We start from the raw sequence: 23,033 nt of genomic DNA on the forward strand, positions 1-23,033 counted from the left end.
TAACTGCGGCTTTAAAGCTGACACTGCAGCTAGAGCTACGCGCTCAGCGGATCCAACAGCCACCTCCCCTTTACCACCCGACCCTGCTCTCAGAGCCTGGGTATGGGTGCGGGCGTGATCCCTTGACGAAGGATAGACTTCAACAACGAGTGTGTGGCTTCCCTGTCAGCTCAGACGTGAAAGGAGCGAAGAATGCGTCACATAGCGTCCGCTGTGGTCCAACCTAAGGAGAAAGGAGTATATCTGGGAAGTAGCTCGATCATGGAGATTACTTCTGTTACACGGAAAGGACATTTGAACCTTTTCAAGAGCAAAGTCCTAAGAAAGAAAGTAATTTTGTTTAGTTTTGTTTGAAAAGTTATTAAAAAATGAGACGTGCTTAGGAACGCACGTCTCGTGCACAAGACGTTGCACGTTTCGGTGAGCACAAATATAAAGCAGATAGCTCTAGGCTTCGTTTTGTGATTGAATCTAACTTATGGATAGAAGCAACTTGGCGATACTAATATTTCTGTATAGAATATTGCTATTTGTTCATTTGAATAAATTTGCAAAAATAGCATTAAGCTACGGGGTACTTCGCTATCGCGAAAAGCTTGTTGCGGATGTGAAAAATTTTATCCATGCAGCAGTGTCGCTTCTCTGCCTTTTGGCTAAGATCAAGTGTACGCGTCTGTTCTTATCGGCTGAATATATGATACGGGCCTAATAGGTCCAAGATATTAAACTTATTTTTTTAAACAGTCTCCCTTCGCAGCTTGCTTCGAGGTCGCCAGGGTTAGCCCGGTATTGAACTACTTCCGGGAGTGGCTCGTCTTCCTCTGGGTGAAAATAATAAATGCCAAAATAAGATTTTAGACTATATGTGCCCCGCATAATTCTCGAATACTCTCCCGAATTCGGGAAGTATTGAAATGCTTCCATCGGAGTACGCAACTTCTGCAACGTTAGAGAGCGCGCCGATGATGCAAAATGGCGGACATCAGAAGGTCGGTCTCTTTCGTATTAGCGGATGGAAGAAGAGTAGGCAATACACCGACTCAAGCCAGACAAAAGAGAAAATCCCAAGTGAAGGCGGAAGTAGAGGTCGGGGTCGGCAGAAATGCCCCCAAGGGCGTCATCTCAGCCCAATGGCGTCTTTTGGTTTTGTTCCTTTTTGGTTATCGTTGGGGGCGTGTCCCTCACAACCGGAGGTCTACCCCGCTTCTCCTCTGGTGGCGTCAGGTTAACTCCAGCAGCTTCTTACCTCCATGGTTTCTTCAAAGGGGAATTTCGAGGTCACGTGAGCTTGTTTATAAGAAACCTGTTTACAGACAAAAGTGCAAAACTTTTGTGGCTGCCGTTCGGCTACTTGGAATCACCTGTCGCACAGCCGCTCTCCTCCAATGTTCCGTGCAAGGCGGACAAGGATGAAGAGGCCGTGTCCCGGTTCTACCGGAACCGCAGGCCGGTATGACTGTAGGGAAGGTTCTTTTGAGTGAACAAATGAAAACGTGACTGTAAGCAAGTTCCGGCGAGGACTCTCAGGAACGTCAGGACAAAGTATGATTTGACTACACTTTGGCAAGAGACGGTGGCGAAGACATGCGTCCCCCGACTTATGGCGTATCCTATTTCAATGATATTATTGATAAGAAACCTTCACGGGATTACGGGCTATCCTTCGTATATGTGGTTATGCGGATTTAAATCAGGACAAGTTAGAAAATCTCGATTCTTTACCAGTGGACGTATTTTTGAACAGGGCAGATTGATTGATCGATTCGTCAGATACATTATAAGAGCGCGGAAGAAACAATTACTCTCAATGTTAAGTACAGTTTAATTAACAACTTTTCATTTCTGTATTCCGCGCCGTACTAGAACGAAAGAACCTGATTTTTATATTTAATTAAGAAAAAAACATTTTATTATTTACCTTTCGAGTTTTGATTTTGTAACAATAGGTCATTGCACTTCTCGTTTTCTTTCCTTTTTCTTGCGTCCTGCTTTTGCTGCAATACGACGCTACGGAGCTGGCGAAAGGAATGGAAGGCTGCAACGCTCCGATTTGGCAGAATAGCACTTCTTTTTCCTCGTGTTCTCTTTTATATAATGCTTCCTTCTTTTATGATTATCTCGTTTAAGCATACAAAACAAATGCACATCTAAACCAGTATATGTAAAACAAACTGCAAATAAAACATACGTTTTTAGATTATGTTGGTAGAAAGCGGTTGATTTAAATCGTCATGGTAAACCTGGTCTGCTTTATATCACGATTTCAATCATGACTTTTAAATCAAGATTTAATTCATATTGGTTTTTGTACTCCACCCTGGATGTAACGCATTTTTTAGAAGTAATTCGAAATTAACTTTAAAGTTCAGTACTCAATTAATCTACTTAATCCAACTTGCATAGAAACAATGAACAAACAAGGAACGGCATACGACTCTACACTATGGAGGACATTTAATAATCTCCAAAAGCGCACCAGCTGGAACGGATTCCGGAAGCCCAAAGAGATAATGAGAAAGGGTAGAATATAGTATAGTTTAGTTTAAAACCCTAAAAGCGTTTTGACCAAGAGAAAATATAATAATTATCGCGAATTTCGCCTGTGCGGCGTGTTCCTTATTTCCTGGATGGTCGATCGAGCGGGATTGTACGGGATTGCCAGACTGATTGTGAAGTCTTTTTTTTTTTTTAAACTTTACTGTGGATTGAGGAAGATTTTTTGTTATAAAATACACCAGGCAAAGAGAAAAAAAAAAGCAAACAAGACACAGGTTAAGCTAGAAAGCATACTAAAGCAGCAAAAAGTGAACACGAAAACGATCGCGAACGCCGGTGCGTTTCAATTAGTGCGGGTAAGTGAAGCGCCGTTAAAAAGCACACAATAATACCTATTTAAAAAAGAAAATATTTTCTTTCCGAGTGATTAATTTTAATATTTTTCTTTTCTTTCCCCACAAATATAGGTTTCAGCTGCTTGGTCAACTCAAACAAAACAACAAAGCAAAGCAAAACCAAAACGAACGAACTAAGCCTATCCCTTAAAAGCCTACATATGTAAGAGACGAAGAACACGGAGGAGATTAAAAAGGGGAAAGAAAAACCTATATTGTATCCTGTTCTTGAAGGCTCCAAAAGAAAAAAGAGAAAATAAAGTCTTTTCTTGTGTTAGGGCAGTAGATTTTTTTTAACATCAGCCCTCGGGTCAAATACATGCTCAGTACGTGCCTAAACAATGGCGGACTAAGATGGTTGGCGAAGCAGCTTCTAGATATGGCAGACACTTTTCAAAAAGGGTTCATTGTCGGGCTTTTTTAAAAATAAATTATGGGGTTTGCTCCCTTGTAGCAGATGGTATACTTGTCTCGTCAAAAATTCGCTAACTTCGTTGGCCGACATTCTCTCACAAAAACATTTCCGAAATTCGCTTCTAAATATTTAGGTACTTATAAGGAAAGGTCCTGAAACTACGACATTTTACCCCAACGACTAGCCAGTCATAGGCACGTTACTGCTAAAATGTAAGTGTTACAGTTACAGTTACTCGTGGGGGAACGTATTCCTGCTACAGTTAGAGTTAAAAAAAATTAAAGAGTAACTTCCTACAGTTACAGTTACTTGGCTATAGTAACGTCGTTACTTCGTTGCTACAACACAACAAATATTAGAAACAATTAAAAAAGAACATTCCTTAAAAGGTAATTCCGAAGAAAAAAGTGTATTTTTAAACAGCCTGATTGGGACAAGCATTTTTTTACAGCAATATTTATTGCGCTAGACTGGTTTTAGCTTGCGGCTATTTCGTCCGTTTTAAATCGCGCGCCACAAAGTTGGTATTATACGTCACGGAGTGGCTTATATACGTCACGGAGTGACGTATAACAGCCACTCCGCGCGCGTCGAAAGAGCGGGAGTTTCAAATGTGGAGAAGTTGTGAATCCGATTAAATTACGCCTGTGGCGTAAATATATGCTAGAAAAAATGTGTTTTTTTTTCGCGGAAGATTTCTTTTCTGACATGCTTGTCCCATATAAGTTGTTTAGAAAACATTTTTTCTTTGCAGTTACTCTTTAATAATATTTTATTTGGCATAGATTTTTTTTATAAGATAATGCGTTGTTTACGGTAGTGTATCTGATGTTTTGAGAAACTAAGGTTTTCATAATAATCAAGATTAACATGTTCGATTCTTGCTATTTCAATTTTCACCATGAATAGCTCCCTAAAAAAGATGATAATGTAAGACAGTATTGAGTAAATCCACTATATGATAAATCATTTATAGGTCTTTAGCAAAAGTATCTGGCGACTTTAGTTTTTTTCTAAATGTTAAGCTAGCCGATACGTGCTGATGATCCATAAAGAACTTTAAAATAAACGGGACCACGATAAGGTATTCAGGAATACAACGGCGCGCTTCTGAATATCGGGTATATCGAATCCTATATAGTGCGAGTTTACAATCGGTCAATTCTAATTTCAGATATCTTTGTTGAGGCGAAATGAGATGGAAGCAGTAAAAATCGTGCAAATGTGTAGTCAATAATAATATGCCATAACTTGCAATCAGACTTGTAAATATTTTCTTATACCACTCGAATCCACCCGTGAATCGAATCGTTTTGCACATAAATCTGAGAAGTAACTGTAACGACGTTACTCATTACAGTTACTCTGGAGAAATAGCAACCCTGTTACAGTTATTGGTTTTTTTCATTAAGTGGCGATTTACAATTACAAGTCACTGAAACAAGTAGCTAGTTACCGGTAACACGTTCCTGGTAAGTAGTTACTGCCCAAGACTGCGTCTAGAGCTATATTCGAGCATGTACTGAGCATGGGGCGATGCGTTGCTTTTTGGATAGAAGAACAGGGTTAAGACTTTTTTTAAACACCCTGCAGAATAATACCGCATTTATGATCGAGAAGCAACGCTACTCCGTACTTCGAGAAGATTCGTGCTTACTCCCACCCCGAGTGTAAAAGAAGGCCAGAATGACCCTGTCGAGTCAGTCTGGCCCTATAGCTCTCGAATATTTTTGGCCGAATATTCGAGATACCGACGTTAATAGATAATGAGCCAATCGCGGTTCATCGGCTTTGCCGATATGTTATCTCTCACAGTCTTGCTAAACCAGCTGCCACGCCAACGCAGTCACGCCGACACGCCGCGACTTTTGCTGCCGCTGTTTTGACGCTCATCCTTTCTTATGTATCTGGCACAGGTTCATCAATTAAATCTCTATTTTTAGTTTTACGCTCGTCGATTCTATCCGTTTCCACCTGCGACATTTCTGGTGGAGGTGCGGGGTACTAAAAATTGTCGCAGATGGAAATGAATCTACAAGAGAGAAACTGAAAATAAATATTTATTCGGCAAACATGTGCTGGAAACTAAAAAAAAAAAAAGGATGAGCGACAAAAGAGCGGCAGCGAACGTCGCGGCGTCGGCGTGGCAGCTGGTTTGATCAAGAAGGCGAGAGAGAATGTACAGAATGTATCGGCAAAGCCGCTATGGGTTCCTTATCGATTACCCTCGGTATCTCGAATATTCGGCCTAGAATATTCGAGGGCTAGGGCGAGACTGACCTGGCAAGGTCATTCTGGTCTTCTTAACTTTTACACTCGGAGTCAGAGTAAACACGAATCTTCTAGAAGTACGGAAAAGCGTTCCTTCTCGGTCGTGCGCGCGGCATTACTCCCCCTTTAAAAGTGCATCGTCCCAATGCAACCTTAAATATTTTAAAACCAAAGTAAACTGATTGACAGCAAACAGTCAACTGCAGGGTCGTCTGAACCATGAATAGTCGTCAGTCCGATCGAGCATAATACAGGTTGAGAAGAACGACGTGCACTACATCGGGTCTCAACTGGCGGCGTACTGTAGGTCGGGTTTTGTCGAGGAGCACCTTGTAGTTCAAATCCGCAAAAGCGGCAAGTAACCTTGTATGGCCCGAAGTACAGTTTTAGTGTCTCGCTGAGACCACGGCGACGAATAGGTGCCCATACCCACACTTTGTCTCCGTGCTGAAAGTGGACTTCACGACGGCGGAACTTGTACCGGCCAGCGTTGGCACACTGTTGGTCTCGAATCCGAAGTCAGGCGACCTGGATGACCTCTTCTGCCGGTTGAGTAACCATCAGGGCGTTGAAGCTCCCGTCAACGTGGCCGGAGGAGCCGACGTTGACCAACGCTGCCATGAGCCAACGGCCTCCACCAGTTGCTCGCCAGTACCCGGTGCCTTCTCGACGCGACGCGCCTGTACCCAGCACTTCCACCAGAAATACCGCCGATGAAAAATGTATTGTGAGTTTACGCTGGTAGTCTTTTCCATCCGCGAAAATATAATGCATTGAGGCGCTTTTCATCTTGAAGGACGATGATTCTTCTTGTGAGTCTTGTGCGAAAGCTGCCTCGTTTCACGAAGTGGCTGCACTTCACCACCAATCAAGTTCGCGCTTAATGTCTTCTAAATTCCTTATGATTTTCTTTTAACTTTTTAATACGACAACCAGACGGGTCGCTTACTGCTGGTAGTTTGCGGGTACATATTTGTCAACACTGAACCTGCGACCTGGCAAGTTCTTAACTCCTATCCTTGGAGGGCATGTAGCACCGAACCTTTCAAGTTGAACTGGTCCAACTACTGCCTCAACCAGCAACGGAAATCCAAGGTTTCGGAAGTTGGATCGCAGGTTTGACATCCGGAAATATGATAGTATAACTCATTATTCACATTTGTTGCAAATTCTAGCACCTAATTCAGGGATCGTATTACTTTTTTGTGTGATTTGACATGGATGGAGGAGGAGGGGGAGGGAGGAGGAGGGAAAAGGAGGAGGAGGGGGAAAGGAGGAGGGAGGGAGGAGGAGGGGACGAGGACAACGAGGCGGAGAAGAAGTAGCAGGGAGGATGAGGAGGTGAGGAGGACGGGGCAGGGGTATACCCTCCTCTCAGTACCCTTCCCTCCTCCTCCTCCTCAAGAGCTGTGCTCCAATTGGGCGTTACAGGGTTTTGCAAACGTCTTTCATTTTTTTCTGAAAACACCCGCTTAATATTCGCAAGGATTTCTCTATTGTCAATGCCCGCCCCCTAATTTCAATTCCTGTTGAAACACTTGGACACATCCCAAATGCGATCAGAACATGCATATGCAAATGTGCCAGAGCTTGCTGTTATCTGGTTCAAAAGCTATATGCGAGTTTAGCACATTTTTGATGAGAAAATGGCGGCCGACAAGGACCACAAATACATAAAAATTAATGGCATCGGTTAGCAGGGGCGGGCACCGCTTTCTCACCGGAGATTTCCTCAAATCCCTTAAAACTAGTGAACCAGATAACGGGTTTGAAAACTTTGGCATCTGGTCCGGTCCGCCAGCGCTGCTTGAGGTGGAGACCGAGCGATCACTGATGCAGCAGGAGTATTTCGCGGACACCCTGTAAGAATTACACCTCATGTCGATCATGATGTTAAAACCCCGAGACTGGGAAGTAAGCTTGAAAACAAGGTACAGGCACAGAAAAAAGTGGACAGCTAGACAGCGACTCATTTCAGACTGTGGCTGTCCAATCTCTTTTGTCCCTTCCATTTTTTCTTCAAGCTTCCTTCCCAGTCTCGGGGTTTAAACATCACGAATAATACGCACCAGCTCGTCTTCATTTTGACCAGTGTTGTGCCCGTTGCCGAAATTAAGTAACAAAACAGCGTTACTCGTTAGCTTAGAAAAAAACTAACACGTTACAGAGTTCCATTACCATTTCTTATATGTAACGAAATACCGGTCTCGTTACTTCGCATGACTAAAGGACGTTACTTTTGCGTAATTAGTTTGTCGTTATTTCGTGTTTCACTGTTAGTGTATGACAGCTGTTAGTATGTGACTGTAGAGTCTCGACCGCAAACGTCTCCTCAAGATTGTCGAACACTTCTTGAGAAACAGGAGCTTTCATGCATACCGTCGATCTTCTTCTGTTTCAACATGGGCGCGTCGGGAAAGTGGGTTGTAGTCTCGGTCTTTCGTTTCCTTGAAACCACCGCGAACTCTGATAGCTTCTGCGAATAGAGAGACTGGCGGAAAAGAAAAACAATTAGAACTTATGCGAAGCACCGCTGTTAATTTCTAGTTATCAGAGGTATGGAACAACGAAATATTAACTAAATAAACTGAGTTATGAATTAGTATAGGAAAAAACTCTCTAAATAAACCACAATCTTAAACAGATATCAAATAGGCGTGTTTATATATAACTGCCATGATTGATTTACCCTCCTTCTGAAATATACAAGTAAACTAAACTAAGCCGTTTTCGAAGACAATTCGCTAGCTTATATTATTGTGAGATGTAGCTGAAAAACTGCTACTATCAAAACGATCTCGAAAGAAAGGTGCATTTTTTTGGGCTAAAAAAGCTTAACGACGACATTTTAACAAAAAAAAAAAAAGTTAGTGTGTGTTTTTTCAAATTCGATTTTGACGTCCTGGATGTGCTCAGCAGCTTGAATTACGGCATACAGAGCAAAAATTTAGGCAGCTAATTGTCTGACTTCGTTTCCCTCAGTTCAAACATAGCACCTAGTCCGGGCCATAATAACGAAGTTTCGGTGGCCGTTGCCATCTCGCACGAAAAGTGAGTGGGAGATGGCTGTAAAGGAGGCTTTTATAACAAGCGTTCCAAAACGGCATTGTTGGTTAGAGGCAGACGCTGCATGACAGAGGTAACTGTACTGTACACGGACTACTCACAAACAACAAATCACATAGCCACACCGGTTTTAGTCACAGTCCGGTTTAGGCTACACAAGCAACGAAAAGAGGACACCGGTCGCTTATTATTAGCAAAGAAGATTATTGGCGATTATAAACGAAGTATAGCGCCGGCCATACTTTGGTTATAATCACATGCATACTCGTCATATTTTTACGTGTATAGATGACTAAAAAAGGTTTTCAGCGTTCATAAGCTCTTTGCGCTAAATGCCTCTTCCACGTCGAAAAACCTTTTCTTTTTTTTTTTCTTTTTTCACGCCGGAAGCAAGAAAGTAAGGGCGAGGCAGACGAAAGCCATCTCTATTACAGGTACGAATGGGTATCCCTAGAAGTATGGTAAAGTAGCCTTCACACAAAACAAGGAACTGCGAGAAGGATAACACGGGTGCAGCGCCCAGCAATAGGTAATTCGGTCTTTGAAAGCCAGGGAGTTGGGGGCTACTGCGATACAAAGGTGCCGTTCGTAATGGTTACGCAATCTTTTGTCTAATTTTTGAGGCGCTATGGGAGAAAGGGTGCCCAGAGGATTTAGAGGGAGGTGACCTTCTGAACGGGAGTCATTATTCAGTGAGAAACCACACCATTGTACCATGGCGTCAAGGCTTCTAAAAGGTGGTGACGTCTTTCTGGTGAGGCCTTTCAATTCTGCGATAACCCTGCCACTTGTTTTGGTTCGAAGCGTGGGAACATCAACATTTCCAAATTTAGAGTTTATCCTTTCTGCTGTTGACAGAAGAAGAAGTTATTTATTTTGAAGAGAAGGATTTGACCAGCTGGAGTAGCTAGGAACGATTACGAAGGATCCTTCGAGCGGCGGCAGACTGTTGCCTTCTGAGCGGATGTCTCTTTCCAGCGAGACGGCTGCTCCTTCAGGGCACGGCGACTGTGGTCTAACTAGCTGCGATAGAAAGACGGCACCAAGGACGCTTAGGAATTCCGCAAAACGATAGTCTCGCGCCTTTTGGGCCCGGTCGTGGGATAGTTGAAAGTGTCTTCCGAGGGAGCTTGAAATGACGCCGTTTATACATAGCTTTATGGGGGTTTCTTTGACACTTTTTGCAGTGCGCAGAATAAAAATAATTTTGCATTCAAACTATCATGCGGTTATTTTTAATCAAAAGTAACGAGTAACGGGTGGCGGAATTTGGTACCAGATATCGTAAAATAATAACGGCATTACTTTACTTGTTACTCATTTGGAATTCTAACGAGTACGTTAGCACGTCACTAAAAAAACTAATGCGTTACCAGTAACGTCGTTACAAAGAACGCGTTAGTTCCAGCACTGATTTTGACCAAGTTTTCACCGAATGTTGGGTTGTTTGTAGCCCGCGAAACGTAAGTGAGAGCATTCTTTTTTTACCTAAAGGATCATTTCATAGCTGTGTTTGACAGTGTTTGACTGCGTTAAGACTGCTTGCGTCGAGCTGTTGCTATGGCGACCCTTACGACGTGTCAATAGGGAGGCGCTGTGGCTACACGACGCAACGCAGCACAGCGCAGTCGACGCACTTGCGTGAACGAGCCTCTAATGTAAATCGGCAGACTCGCGTGAGAAACGAGTGCTGTTCGACGTCGTTTTTCTACCAACGCAGAGCCAAAACTGTGGTTTGTCCTACTCCAAAGAAAACAGACGCGGCCATGCAGAACTGATCGACGCTAGCGAACGTCAGCACCCGTTTCACACGCAACTTAGTCTTTTCGGTCAAGGTGGCGAACCAACGAAGAGAACTATATAAACTCTCGCTGACGAGCATAAACAACTAGTCATCACCGTTTCCTCAAGCTTCTAGGCCGCGTCCTGTTTGTACGCGCTGTCATATTTGTCTACTGAGGTTCGAGTTTTGAGCATTTGCAGTAGCTCTCTTTCGCAGAATATCGACCATCGCGCAAGCGAATACAGCCCGCCGACTGCGTACTTTTCGCTTGGGTGATAACCGCTGGAAATATGTGTGGAAGACAAATTAGCCTAGCTGCTACAGCATAACAAAAGTAGGAGAGGGTTCAGACCAGTCATGGTACATATTACAGGTTCCAAAAAGAACGTAATTGATTACAATTACAGCTACTCTTGGTTACAATATTCAATTAGATCACATGATTACTTAAGAAGAGAAGTAATTGGTTCTTACTTGTCCGATCACTGCAGATTTTCAGAACGACATATTTCTTCTGCCTGTTTAAAAACGGGTAATTGGTACCGTCCATTATTGGATTAGAGTAACCGAATTTTGGATGGCCTCTCCGCTAGCTTCTGTAAATCGACCTGTCAGGTCAGGTCAGACAACGTTTATTGAGAACGGAATTCAACTGGCGGTTTACAGTATTGTATAGGGCCAGAGGGGAGAGGGTTATCGGAATGACGGGAGCGCGTAGGGTTGTAATTGTGGCAGCTACAAGTCTCTGCCGAGGTTGGCCGCCTTCAGAAAGCCGACCAGCGATCGGAGGATGAGACTGCGTCGTTCGAAATCTCCTGCGGGGTTTTCCCATTCGTCGAGTGTTGAAGGTTCGTCTTGACGGTTGAGTGCTTCCAGGGCGTCATTTCGTTCTTGGTCGAGCTTTGAAAATTCCCATACCAGGTGTTGAGTGTCTGCCCTGAGATTCCCTAGGCAATACTTGCCCTCCTCTGGTTCTGGTGCAAAGTCCGGATTGTCCTTATTTTTAACGTCCGCCCATTTCTTCGTTATTGATAGGGTGATTGCAGCTCCTGCTTGGAGCCTTCTTAGCAGGACGGATCCGTGTCTTCAGAATCTCTTGGGAAGGCTTTCCCGTGCCACGTCTTTGGGCTTGTCGATTTTGTTCTTCACAGCGATCTTGGCTGCTTTGATTTCCCAAAAAGGGTCGTAAAAGCCGTCAGAATTGCTCTTCGGACAGTCCATTAGTTGGGATGTTTGTGGCGGATTCTGAACTGTTCGAGAAGGCGCGGGGGCTTCGGAGCAGTGTTGTGCCCGTTACCGAAAATAAGTAACGAAATAGCGTTACTCGTTACCTTACAAAAAAGCTAACGCGTTACAGAGCTCCGTTACCATTTTGCAGATGTAACAAAATACCGGTGTCGTTACTTTCCATGACTAACGGAGCCATTACTTTGTGTTTCACTGTTATTATATGACAATTATTAGTTTATGACTGTTAGTATGTGACTGTATAGCGTCTCATCCAGAAACGTCGCCAAAAGTTTATCGAACCATTTTTGAGAAACGGAAACTTGATGCACACGGTCGATATTCATCTACTTCAACAAAAGCGCGTCGGGAAAGTGGGTTTGTAGTCTTGGTCTTTTGTTTCTTTGAACGCACCTAGAACTTTAATAGCTTTTGCGAATGGAAGAACTGGCAAAAATAAGAAACAAATTAGGACTAATGCGAAGCACCGCTGTTAATTTCTAGTTATCAGTGGTGTGCTACAACGAAATATTAACTAACGAAATTGAATTACAAATTAGGACCGAAAAAAAAACTCCCTATACAAATCGCAAATTTAAACAAATATCAAGGAGGCGAGTTTATATAGCTGCAACGATTTATTTACCCTCCTTCTGAAATGTACAATTAAACTCAATTAAGCCGTTTTCAAAGTGTTTTCGCTAGCTTACATTGTTGAGCACTGTGAGTTATAGCTGAAAAACTCTGCGAGTAACAAAACGATCGCTAAAGAAAGGTGCGTTCTTTTGCCTTTCAAAACTTAACCCCGATATTTTCACGTAAAAAAAAAAAAAGTAAGTGCCATTGAGTAACTTACCTTAATGTGCTTTTTTATATTAGAGTTCAACGTCCCTGGTGTGCTCAGCAGCGTGATTTTCGGCACACAGACTAGACATGCGAACAGCAAATTGCATGACTTCGTTTACCTCAGCTCAAACAGAGCACTTATCCCGGGCCATGGTAACGGAGTTTCGGTGGCCGTTGCCATCTTGCACGAAATGTAAGTAGAGAGATGGCAGTAAAAGGGGCTTTTATAACAACACTTCTAAAACGGCCTTGTTGGTTAAAGGTAGACGTTGCATGACAAATACAACTGTTCAGTAGACGGACTGCTCACAAACGACGCACCTCATAGCCACGCCGCTTTTAGAAACGGTCCGGTTTAGGCTACACAAGCAACAGAAAGAGGACACCAATCGCTTATAATTATCACCAATTAATATAACCAAAGATGATTATGGGTGATTATAAACGAATTATAGCGCCGGCCATACTTTGGTTAAAATCACATGCGTACATGTAGTATCTTTACGTGGGGCCCGTGGGTCATTCCATGTCAAACGTCCAGACGTTACGCTTGACCACCTTCGATTTCTAGAAAAGAAATTTCATAGCCTCTTGCCGTATTTTCCGTAGCCATGCCCTAAAATATTTTTGACGGAAAACATTTTTTGATGGCGTGAGCGAGATTTTAACTTTTAAAAATAGCGTGACTAGGTGTCACTCTATAATTTATGAGAAATCAGCTTTCTTATGAAACACCCAACAATATATTCTTAAATTTCACGGCTTTCGACTTGCAATGTGGTTGGGCTTGGGCAGTTCTGTTTAGTTTAAATGTTTTTAAAACACAATTTTTGTTTGGTGAATATTTTGACATTTTTGGTATTTTATTAAATATATCTAATTGCTCCGGGGACTCAATAGAACTTTTTGCCGGCTGCCCTGTGGGTGTATACGTTATAAAAAAAAAGTTTAAACCGCTCAATTAAATGTCTCGCCGAAAAACAAAATCCTGAATTTGCCAAAAAGTGGATTTTGACGCATAGACAGCCGTTTATTTCGCCCTGAGGTGGTCTAAGTAAAAATACAAAATATGGTGGGTTTTGAAAAACAATCGATTTTATTTTGATCCTGAAAGTTTAATCAAAGTAATTTTTCTTTACAGCGAGAAAACAATTTTTGAATTTGAACTCTCGCTCCTCAACCCGGCGTCGCTTCTTAACGCCTCTTCGCCGCACAGCACACCACCGGCGACGGTAGCTGCCACAATTAGGTCCAAAGAAAGAACGGAGTTTACTGCCGCTTCCCCTTGTCCGTCTTTTCAGTTGCAAGGGAAGAAACGGCGGGCATTTATTTTGCTGAATGGGTGACCGTTGTTTTTATCAAATTGGAAACTACAATTTCAATGAACATCTCCTAAATGGAATTTGAGATGTTTTCGGGCAGGTCTGACACCCGAAAGCTTGAATGACCTAGGGGAATCTCGAAGGCCTTTGGCCTAAATGACGTTTGAGTAGGTCGTTTGCCAAGGATATAACAATGTCTGAAATGAAGTGGTCAAACTTACCGTCTGCTATGCGTTTCTTTTTTCACTAATTCTATTCTATTGAGAAGTTTCTGACCTGTTGATCACCAGCTCACACAAAGGCTGTCAGTTATTTGAGAGTTCCGATAAATAAATATAAGGGTTTAATGCAAATTATGGGGTTTTGCGCTAGTCCACTGTTTGTTTGGAAGTCACTATAAAGTACACACATCGTGTATAACCTATACAATAACGACGCGGTCCGCATCTTTCAAAAGCGCGTCAACGTCTTCAGAAAAAAGAAAAACACAATCCTGGTTACTCGGTTTTGTCAATAATCATAGACTCTGGAGTCTGCAATTACCTCCCAAATAACTTAGATACTTACAAAATATTAACAAAATACATATAGAAAGATAAGAATGCTTGATATTTTACAACTACAATGAAAAAGAGGAATGTATACTCATAGCTAATTTTTTTGTCAAGTTATTAATTGTTTTCGTTTAGATAGTGTTAGTTCTCTAAATATTACTGAAACTTAGAATCGTCTTCAGGTGATATAGCGTCTATTGTTTTTGTTTCCTTTTCTATGCTTGATGCGGTGCTATTGCTTCCGGATGACGTAACTTTCAAAGGTACTCTAAGAACAACTGACATGGCTGTACTAATGTACTTGTATGTACTCACAATTCCCCCTGATGTTCCAGTTTGCTTTAGGACATCAGGCAAATAATCCCAAATCGCTCTAGCAACGCGCAAGCTTCCTTACCTAGATTTTAGATTTATCTTTCTTTTTTGCCTTTTCAAATGTTTTCTATAACGCTAAGAGACGCGAGACTGCTGTAGTCAAGAACGACTCGTATACACGAAACTATGGACAGGTTTGACCAAAGAGAGACCACCCTAATGGACAACAAACATTGTAATGACGGTTTGACCTCTACGTGAACAAATCTGAACCATCACGCTAAAACATATCTCTCTCCACACGGATAACTTAGCTTTGGTTCCTCCATACGCCCGTGACGGCAAACAATTGCGAGACTCTTTCTGGTTTAGACAAAGCAAGAGAACGTTTTTTGGGTCTCTCACCGGAAAAGCTGTACCTTGGACTGCAGCGGATGCTACGAACCGTTCCAGTCAATCCACCGCTGTGAACGTATTACATGATCACGTGCCCCACGCGTCCCTTCATGTCTCCTCTTGGTCACGTGACACTTAAATGGTATATGTCATCCGGGAGTTTTAGGTGGTTCTGCCAACACCGATAAGCACTACACAACACACCGCCGGCGCCTTTGCGCATGTATCGTACCGTCATCGAAAGGCTCCTTACCGGAGACACTGGAACGATCTACTAAACGTCCCTAATAAAGAGTTTTAGCGGATCGTTTCGATGACTCCGAAAACGATACATGGAACACCGCCGGCGCCTTCGCGCGATCATCGTACCGTTGTCGGGTTTCGTTAGACAGTTTTAAAGAACCGTTATTGCACTTTCGATACGGTACGAAGAGCTCTCTGGTACGCACTGCGCATATAGGAGTCTTCTAAGATAGCGCATGCACAGTTCGTACGGATATGCAAAAACGGTTCTCTAAAACGCTCTTTTACCAGAGCTATCGGAACGGTCTTCTAAAGCTCCCTTTTGACTCCGAAGGTTCGGCCAGGCGTCCACCGCCGTTCATCGTATACGGTTAAGCGGAGCATAGGCTTGGGCTACTTTGTAACCCAGAATCCTTAGACTGTTTCTCGGCGGTCACGCTTCACAAATTAACGTTGTCATTGTCTTTTTTTTTGTGTGTGTGTTTTTGTTTTGTTTAATGTTTGTCCAGTGTCTGCTTTTCAAGGTCTGTCTTAATTGTCGTGGCGTTACGAACCCTCCAGCCATTCGAGACGGCTGCAGAGGTCAACGAAGACTTGCGAGACTAACGGTCGTGCAGTAACCCTTAAACGTATTGCAGACTCATTCTCCAGAGCGCGCGCATTTAAAAGAGTGCGCTTGAACAACAAACGTAGTTTTGTTTCTTGTAGAATAGTTTTTTTTTGTTACGAATGAGAGATCGTCATGTTCGGTCTAATTGTTTTTGCGCATTTAACCTGCGCATGTTTGTGGAAGAACGGAAAAATTAAGAACTGAAATAAATAAGAAACGATATAGTTGACAGACGTGCAGAGAACAAAGCTATATTCCTAAGGGTCTAGGTCGGTTTTCAAAGTAACTTTTGGTAAACATCAGGTTGCTTTGAGGGCTCTTGACTAAACTCTCCAAGTTCTTGATTAAGGTCATTCATTAAAGAAAAGTTCTTAATTGAAACAAAAGTGTTCATTTATGGACTTATTACACACATCGCACAGGGGGCATTTTTGTAGAAGGTTTTATAATACAAAAATCGTTTTTCACATATAAAAAAGTTTTTCAAAGCACACAATTTTTATGAAGACGTAATATACAAAAAAGGAATTGTGTAGGAGATAAGTATATTATAACACGACGTAATATCTCTGTGAAAAAAATATATTGATTTAATAAAAAAAAGTGGATAACGTCAAATCGGGAGTTCCTGTGATGACGTATCTTGGTAGGCAATTCCAGTCATTAATCGATCTCAACAACGAGTTTCTTTTTTTTAAATATTTTTGTTCTGCATTTAACCTTTTTTTTTGTTTTGGTAAATGAGTTTCCCCTTGATGAAATGTAAACGAGGGTGTGAGGATATTTGTCCCAGTGAATGCGTGTATGGTTTAAGAAAATATTAAAAAAAACTTTTTTCAAAGGTGTTTTTTTTTAATTGGTCATAGTTGATCGGAAATTATTTGTAACAAATCGAGCAGCTCTGTTTTGTACATGTTAATTTTTTTTAAAGATACATTTGAGAAATTGGATTTTTATACAGGGCACGTATACTTGAAGACTGACCTCACGTTAGTTAGAGGTAACAATTAATTGATATTCTCTGGAGCCATTTTAAAATCACGTTTGATGGAATTCAAGACACGGTTCGCTTTGATGGTTGTTGCATCTGTTTTAATATGACTAAAAAAAGTGTTGTTCAAACAAATCCCCAGATACTTGGCTTCCGTAATCTCTGCTAATCATCAGGTTCTCCTCTCAAGGGCTGAATTGCAAACAACTAATTTTCAACGATGGCTAGCCGGGAGATTAAGCTCCCCAGCTTTCCTTCGAATGTTGTTTGGATCTCCTATGTTGCTCTCCATTCAATCAATACCGTTTTCTGTTCTTCATACGTGCTAGAGATGATATGCATTGCCTCAAGTAAGCGCTTTTCTTGCTCGACAATGAGAGGACCGGGATTCAATTCTATATCTTCGCATAAGAGTAACAAGAAAAAGTAGAATGGGCTTAACGACGCATCAACACAAAACGCCGCCGGACGCGACAGGTCACACTGCGCGACTAGCTGCTGGCGAATACAACTCAGGGTGGAACCGGCAGTGCAAAAACATAAAATCTAGAGCAGCTAATTAGACTGACAGCAAACTGCAATAACAGCAAAAAATGCGCCAGGGCACCGTAAAGACTGCACCGGTTCCACGTCCCCAAGTCAAACTGAAGCTGTACTCTCTTTGTAGGCCGTACATTCGGTGAATGTCCTCCTAAGGTTTGGAATCTGACACAGGCCAGAACCGGGCACCGGGCACGTTTTATGAATTGGATCGTCGAAAGAATCCTGCTCGGCACTGAAGATGGGCTTTGGTGATTATGGCGGATACACTGCGGTTGCGTTGTTGTTACGTTGCGTGCGGCAGCGATGAAGCACCACGACACAAAAACTGAATGAACAGCAAAAAAAAAAAAAAAAAAAAAAGCATGAACGTCATCATTATGACTGCACCCGGTTCACGCCCCAAATGAGACCAATTAGGCTATATTGAACACTTTTGCGAGTTTATTTGAGTATACGCCGCTATACATGATCTCAGTTATACCCCGTTATAGGTTAAAAAAAAACAGGGCAAGCTCCTTCTAAAAAGCCCTCCACCCTCTCCACTAAAGCGGAAAGAGTTAAATTTGCGGGGGGAATTCGTCTTGCTTGTCTTAACCTGAAACAGGGTACAGTAGTAGTTTGAGCGGTGGCTGCCGATACAATTCAGTACAATAGAACACAATCATAGGCGTGCATACTGGGGTAGGGGGGGGGGGAGGGGGGGCAAGAGGGACATGGTCCTTCTTAACAACTGTAGAAAGGTGGACTTTTTTTAATGGAAGAAAATGTTTTAGTTTTAGGCGAAGTTGCGATTAAACACTAATGATAGAAACTTTCTTCAGATCTTAAACATTGGGGTACATGTGATATACAACTGTGGATCAGGAAATGCTCCACACGCAGCAGTCTTGTCAGCAGAAAATGTAAATCCAAGGACTGCAAGCGACATGCTTGCAGTCCTTGGATTTACATTAGCAAGTCCCGTGTACTTGGTGAATATGTGGGGTGAAAAGCACACTATTTACACAAATTACCATAAGTTTACACGTTGAGTAACGGATAATTTGTTCAAAAATGATGCGAGGTTGTAAAAAACGTGTTTTGGTTTGGTTAGACACGCATAACCGTGTAGCCGACCTCGAAAGCACGCATGACCCCCGGCGACGACCGCACCATTGCCAGGTACAGAAGCACCAGAATGCTTGGGGACACACCTAGAAAAGACCATGGAGACAAATTCCGCGGAAAGAAACATGTCTCGGAGACAAATATGCACCAAAAGCAATTACGCCATGTCGTGGGACAGGGCGAACCCCGCGATTACCGTGCTTGCTGCCCAAGGAGGTTAGAACTACTAGGAGGGGGCATGTCGCAATATTGGTGAAGCCTAGTCATAAAAAGTTTAAACGATGTTGTGGCCAACGTGACCGTAGATCTCTCTGGCAATCGGTGCGCGTGGCATATCACGTGTGATATGAATGGTTAATTGATTGTAGAAGGATTCCTTGCAGGCTTGCGCGCGCTCCGTACGGTAGGTTTTATCAGATCGAAGGGTAGACGAAGGCTAGCTACGGTCACGTGCTGTGGTCACGTTGGCCTGATAAGTGAGGAGGGTAAGGAGGAAAATGAGAAAGAGGCGAGGCGTCAAATAAGCATGGCTTGTGGAGGCTGCGCGGCTGGCGTCATACCCTCTCCTACCCTGCTATCCTCCTTGTTGCTGCCGCAGCTTCCATTGGTTCTGGTCGATGGCAATGAGGCTTGCCTCATGTCGCCCATGTTTCTATTTATTTTAGGGGTCTTCATAATTGTTTCTTACACACCACAAATAAAGTTAGGGGTCTAATTACTTGTTCTAAGCAGTTACAATGGATATAAAACGCGTGCCCTCGATCTGAACACGTGACATTGCAGTTGCTTTCGTTTTGGCTTCAACCCTTCAACTGCAAGCGAAGGTGCCGCCGCTTCCCATGCACCCTCCTCAGAATTTACGGCCCTCCGTGGTGGCCAGTGTTGCTGCATCTGTAGGTCATCTTTAAGTTAGAGCTGACAGAGAAAATCTGGTTACGCCGCAACCGCGATGTACGCTGGAAGCTAGAGACGGTTTGCTTTCGTTGTTTTTGTTTGGTCGGAAAAAATATGGCAACAACGCACGTTTAACATGGCTCCGGCATTGTTTTGGTTGGACGGGAAGGGGGGAAGATGCTCGGTTTGCGAGCACATGTAACGAAGACCTGACAGGAGAAGTGCCCCTGTGATGTTCCCGGAAGACGAAAAGTATCATTCGTAATTGTCGCGTGTGCTTCTAAAGCGAAGGGAGTCGCAGGGTCCACAAGTGCGCAACCACGAACCAAGGTTCACGACAGCGCTGCGTTGACTTCGGCGATCTCGTTCTGTCTGGTGCAACGCGGCGATGCGACAAAGAGCTGAACGGTTCGTGGTGTGTGGTGCGGTGCTTGGAGGTAGAAAGCCACACTAACACGGAGTGTGAATTGGTTGTTGTGGGGTTGAGGTTCCACGGGTTCAGTCCCGTCGTCGTCAGCTGATCCGGTCCAGCTGATCCGGGAGGACGCAGCGAGCGTCTTTAAAAGTAAATCTTCGTTCTGTTTAAAAATGTGGAAGTATCCCGACGCATACCGTGAGTAAAAAGCTGCGGGCGTTTTTAACAAAATTACGCCGTTTAAATTGAACAATGGACTCCGGATTGTTGTCCTAGATCTGCCGTTTTTATGCTTCGTGTTGTTTGACTGCGTTAGCACAGCGACGTGCTTGCACAGCGACGCACACAGCTCGAGTAGATGATTCGGTCCTGCAAACGACCGGTTAACAGAATTTCAGGGAAACTTAAGTCACCACCGATATTTTCCTTTAAATCTCGTGCGAGTTTGTTGCGCTCATCATGCGGTGTGAATAAATTAGGGCAAGCTTTCCTACCTGCCCACAGATGCATGAACTGAGACCATTTTATACGTAGTGAACATAGTGCTTTTTCTTTATTTTGGGAAGAGGCGTTGGTGCGTTTATCATGGTACAATCCCTTGAGAGTTTAGAAATTGGGGAGAACGAGCAATAGCTTTCCCAGCCTTCTCCCTTTTCTCTCTGGCACTGCCCCTAGTTTCAGTTTCAGTAGGTATTCCTGCTAGCAGGTACAAACTGCTCCAAAGCAGATAAAAGAGGGGAAGTCAGGACGATGCGGACTCCGTGTTTTGCACTTTTCGCAAGGTGACTGGGTGAATGCTTTTGCGAGGTATGCGGAATATGCAAACGACTTTGTTATGCCCGTCGTTTGCGTCTCTCCAGCAAAACGAACAAGGTGATCTACACAGGCGCAATCAGAAGCCAAGATTTACGATAACTACGTTTGCTTCGGTGGTCCGTGTAGTCATACTTTACCCTGTTCTCTGCAACACCGTGTCATGACGAAGAGCTGGAACGGTCACGGTTTGTGCTGGCCTACCGGTTGACAAAAACCGGCATCGCCCGCATCGGCACCGAGTGCGCTTGGGCTGTTGATGCTCATGCCTTTCATCCGCGGCTTGTCGCCACCTGATCCTGCTGGTTAACGGCGAGGAAGCGGCGAGAGTGACCTCTGAGGTAAATGTAAATTCTCGCTCACCCAGTTATCCGGTGTCAAAGTGTGGAAGATGTCCAACGTGTACTGAGGGCGTGAACTACGAGCGTTTTCCCTTGCTTTTATAACCAAAACCCGAAGAGCGAGATAACTGCCTTGCGTAGTCGAAAATACGGAGCAATAAGTTTCAACAGGTCGAGTACGACACCGGGGATGTAGGCGAGACGGTGCACACTGTTTAAACGCTTGCAGTATTCACGAGGGGTACCGTGTAAACGACGTCAACAGAGGAATTTCAGCATAATGCATTGTCACGGTCCCGTGAATCTTCAAAATTTGGAATAATAGCAATATTAAAAAAAAAAAAAAAGAAAAAAAAAAACGCGTTAGCGCCACGCGAATGACGAATAACACCGGTCACAAATTCTCGAGCCCCACCGCTCCACTCAACACCGACACGACATACGACAACAAACTGCATCAAAACGACCCAAAAGTGAAGGCGTCTGCTCCCGTACTGCAACTAGCGGAAGTGAGGTGTTGTGCGGATGTCCTTCACAAAAATATATAAAAAATGTTTTGCGCAAGGATAATTTCCACTTATTACTAATTACATAATGATAAAATCCCAATAATTTGTTTTTATCTGATTCAAGCTAGTCGGACTGTTCATAACGCTGGTCTAGCATGACAATTACAAAACTTTGAACTTCTTCATGACCGGTTTAAGATTTATTGTTAATACATCGTTATTTTTCGAAATGGTCTAACATTATAGATTTTGCCTCTATACCTTTTAAATGCAAACAGTTCGTACATACGGCTGTCCATTGCGCCGTGTTTTTGTGCCTTCTATAAATCTGCAATGGTCAGCGACCAAAGAGCTCACCCGCAGATGTCAAGCATATATGCGCCGCGGGGAGAAATGAATTCCGAGTAGGAAGTGTCGGGCGCAGTGTCGGGCGCATTGTCGGTGTTGTGTTTGTTTATATGTCGGTGCTGTGTAATACGTGGTATTTGTGTTGTCTGCGATGTATGCTGGGCTGCTGTCTACTCGTGATCGGTCGTAGCGTATAAACATACTCTTTTTTTTATAGACTGCTAGAAATCTTGCTAGGTAGCGCAAGCTTCCGCGCGATTCCAAACAGTTTGCTCGAGTTGTTTGTCCATGTAAGTTCGGCATTCGTTTTTCTGTCTAGCGAATTCGTCGTAGCTACCGACGCCGCCGATGACGCACGTACTACGTACTTTTTGCACGTACGTACTGTGTATAAAAGACATCGAGCGAAAACAAACGCCGTCGTGTGTGCTCTCAATTCATATGAAAGGCGCGAGGCTCGCTGGGCTCGTCTCTCGCCTGTTCTCGGCTGCTGGCCGCCATGTTGTATGAGGAGCACGCTCAACCAACACGCTCAGCCGTGTTTAGCGGAAGAAAAACACGGTGTCTCGTGATAAGTTTACACGGCACCTCAAGTGTAGACGAATAACACACATGGCTGCGTGTAAAACAAACACGTTTCGACGTGTCCGCTATGGGACAGCGGTTTAGCGTGTTATTTATAGTATAAGTGTCGTAATTAGCATACCAGTCACGAACTGAAGAGCATTACTGTAAAAGCAAATAAAACACACATGTGAATTGGGCTTTGGTCCCTGCTATAAGCTCCATTCTATAGAACCTATCTTGAACGAATGATGCAGCACCGAACATCGGGAATCCTTGCGGGAAATTAACTGGGGTCGGATGGGGATTTACCACACACAGCCGACACAGCTACTTTTTTAGGAAAAAGAGAGAAGCCGACTTGTGAACAGGGCGTGGAAACCCTAGCATTGCCTCGCAACTCTGACTTCTACGAAAATTAATGAGAAACCGGGCACCCATTTCTTGTTTTATTTAATTAGCATGTACCACTCCATATGAATCTTGTTAGCTGTAAACATGGTGTCCCTTATACGCGAGCTATTTTATTTTTATTTTTGAAGACCACAGGTTCCTTAAAGGGGCACTGG

The 23,033-nt window shown here is 43.3% G+C and overlaps 1 non-coding gene across 1 annotated transcript; it reads left to right on the forward strand.

The window, feature by feature from the left end:
- Positions 1-633: 633 nt before the first annotated feature.
- On the forward strand, positions 634-820 carry LOC115319906. The gene has a single exon (XR_003918549.2). It is a non-coding gene; the product is annotated as a U2 spliceosomal RNA (small nuclear RNA).
- The last annotated feature ends 22,213 nt before the right edge of the window (positions 821-23,033 follow it).

The sequence above is a fragment of the Ixodes scapularis genome, unplaced genomic scaffold (genome assembly GCF_016920785.2).
Source record: "Ixodes scapularis isolate PalLabHiFi unplaced genomic scaffold, ASM1692078v2 PGA_scaffold11__112_contigs__length_91849675, whole genome shotgun sequence".
NCBI lineage: Eukaryota > Metazoa > Arthropoda > Arachnida > Ixodida > Ixodidae > Ixodes > Ixodes scapularis.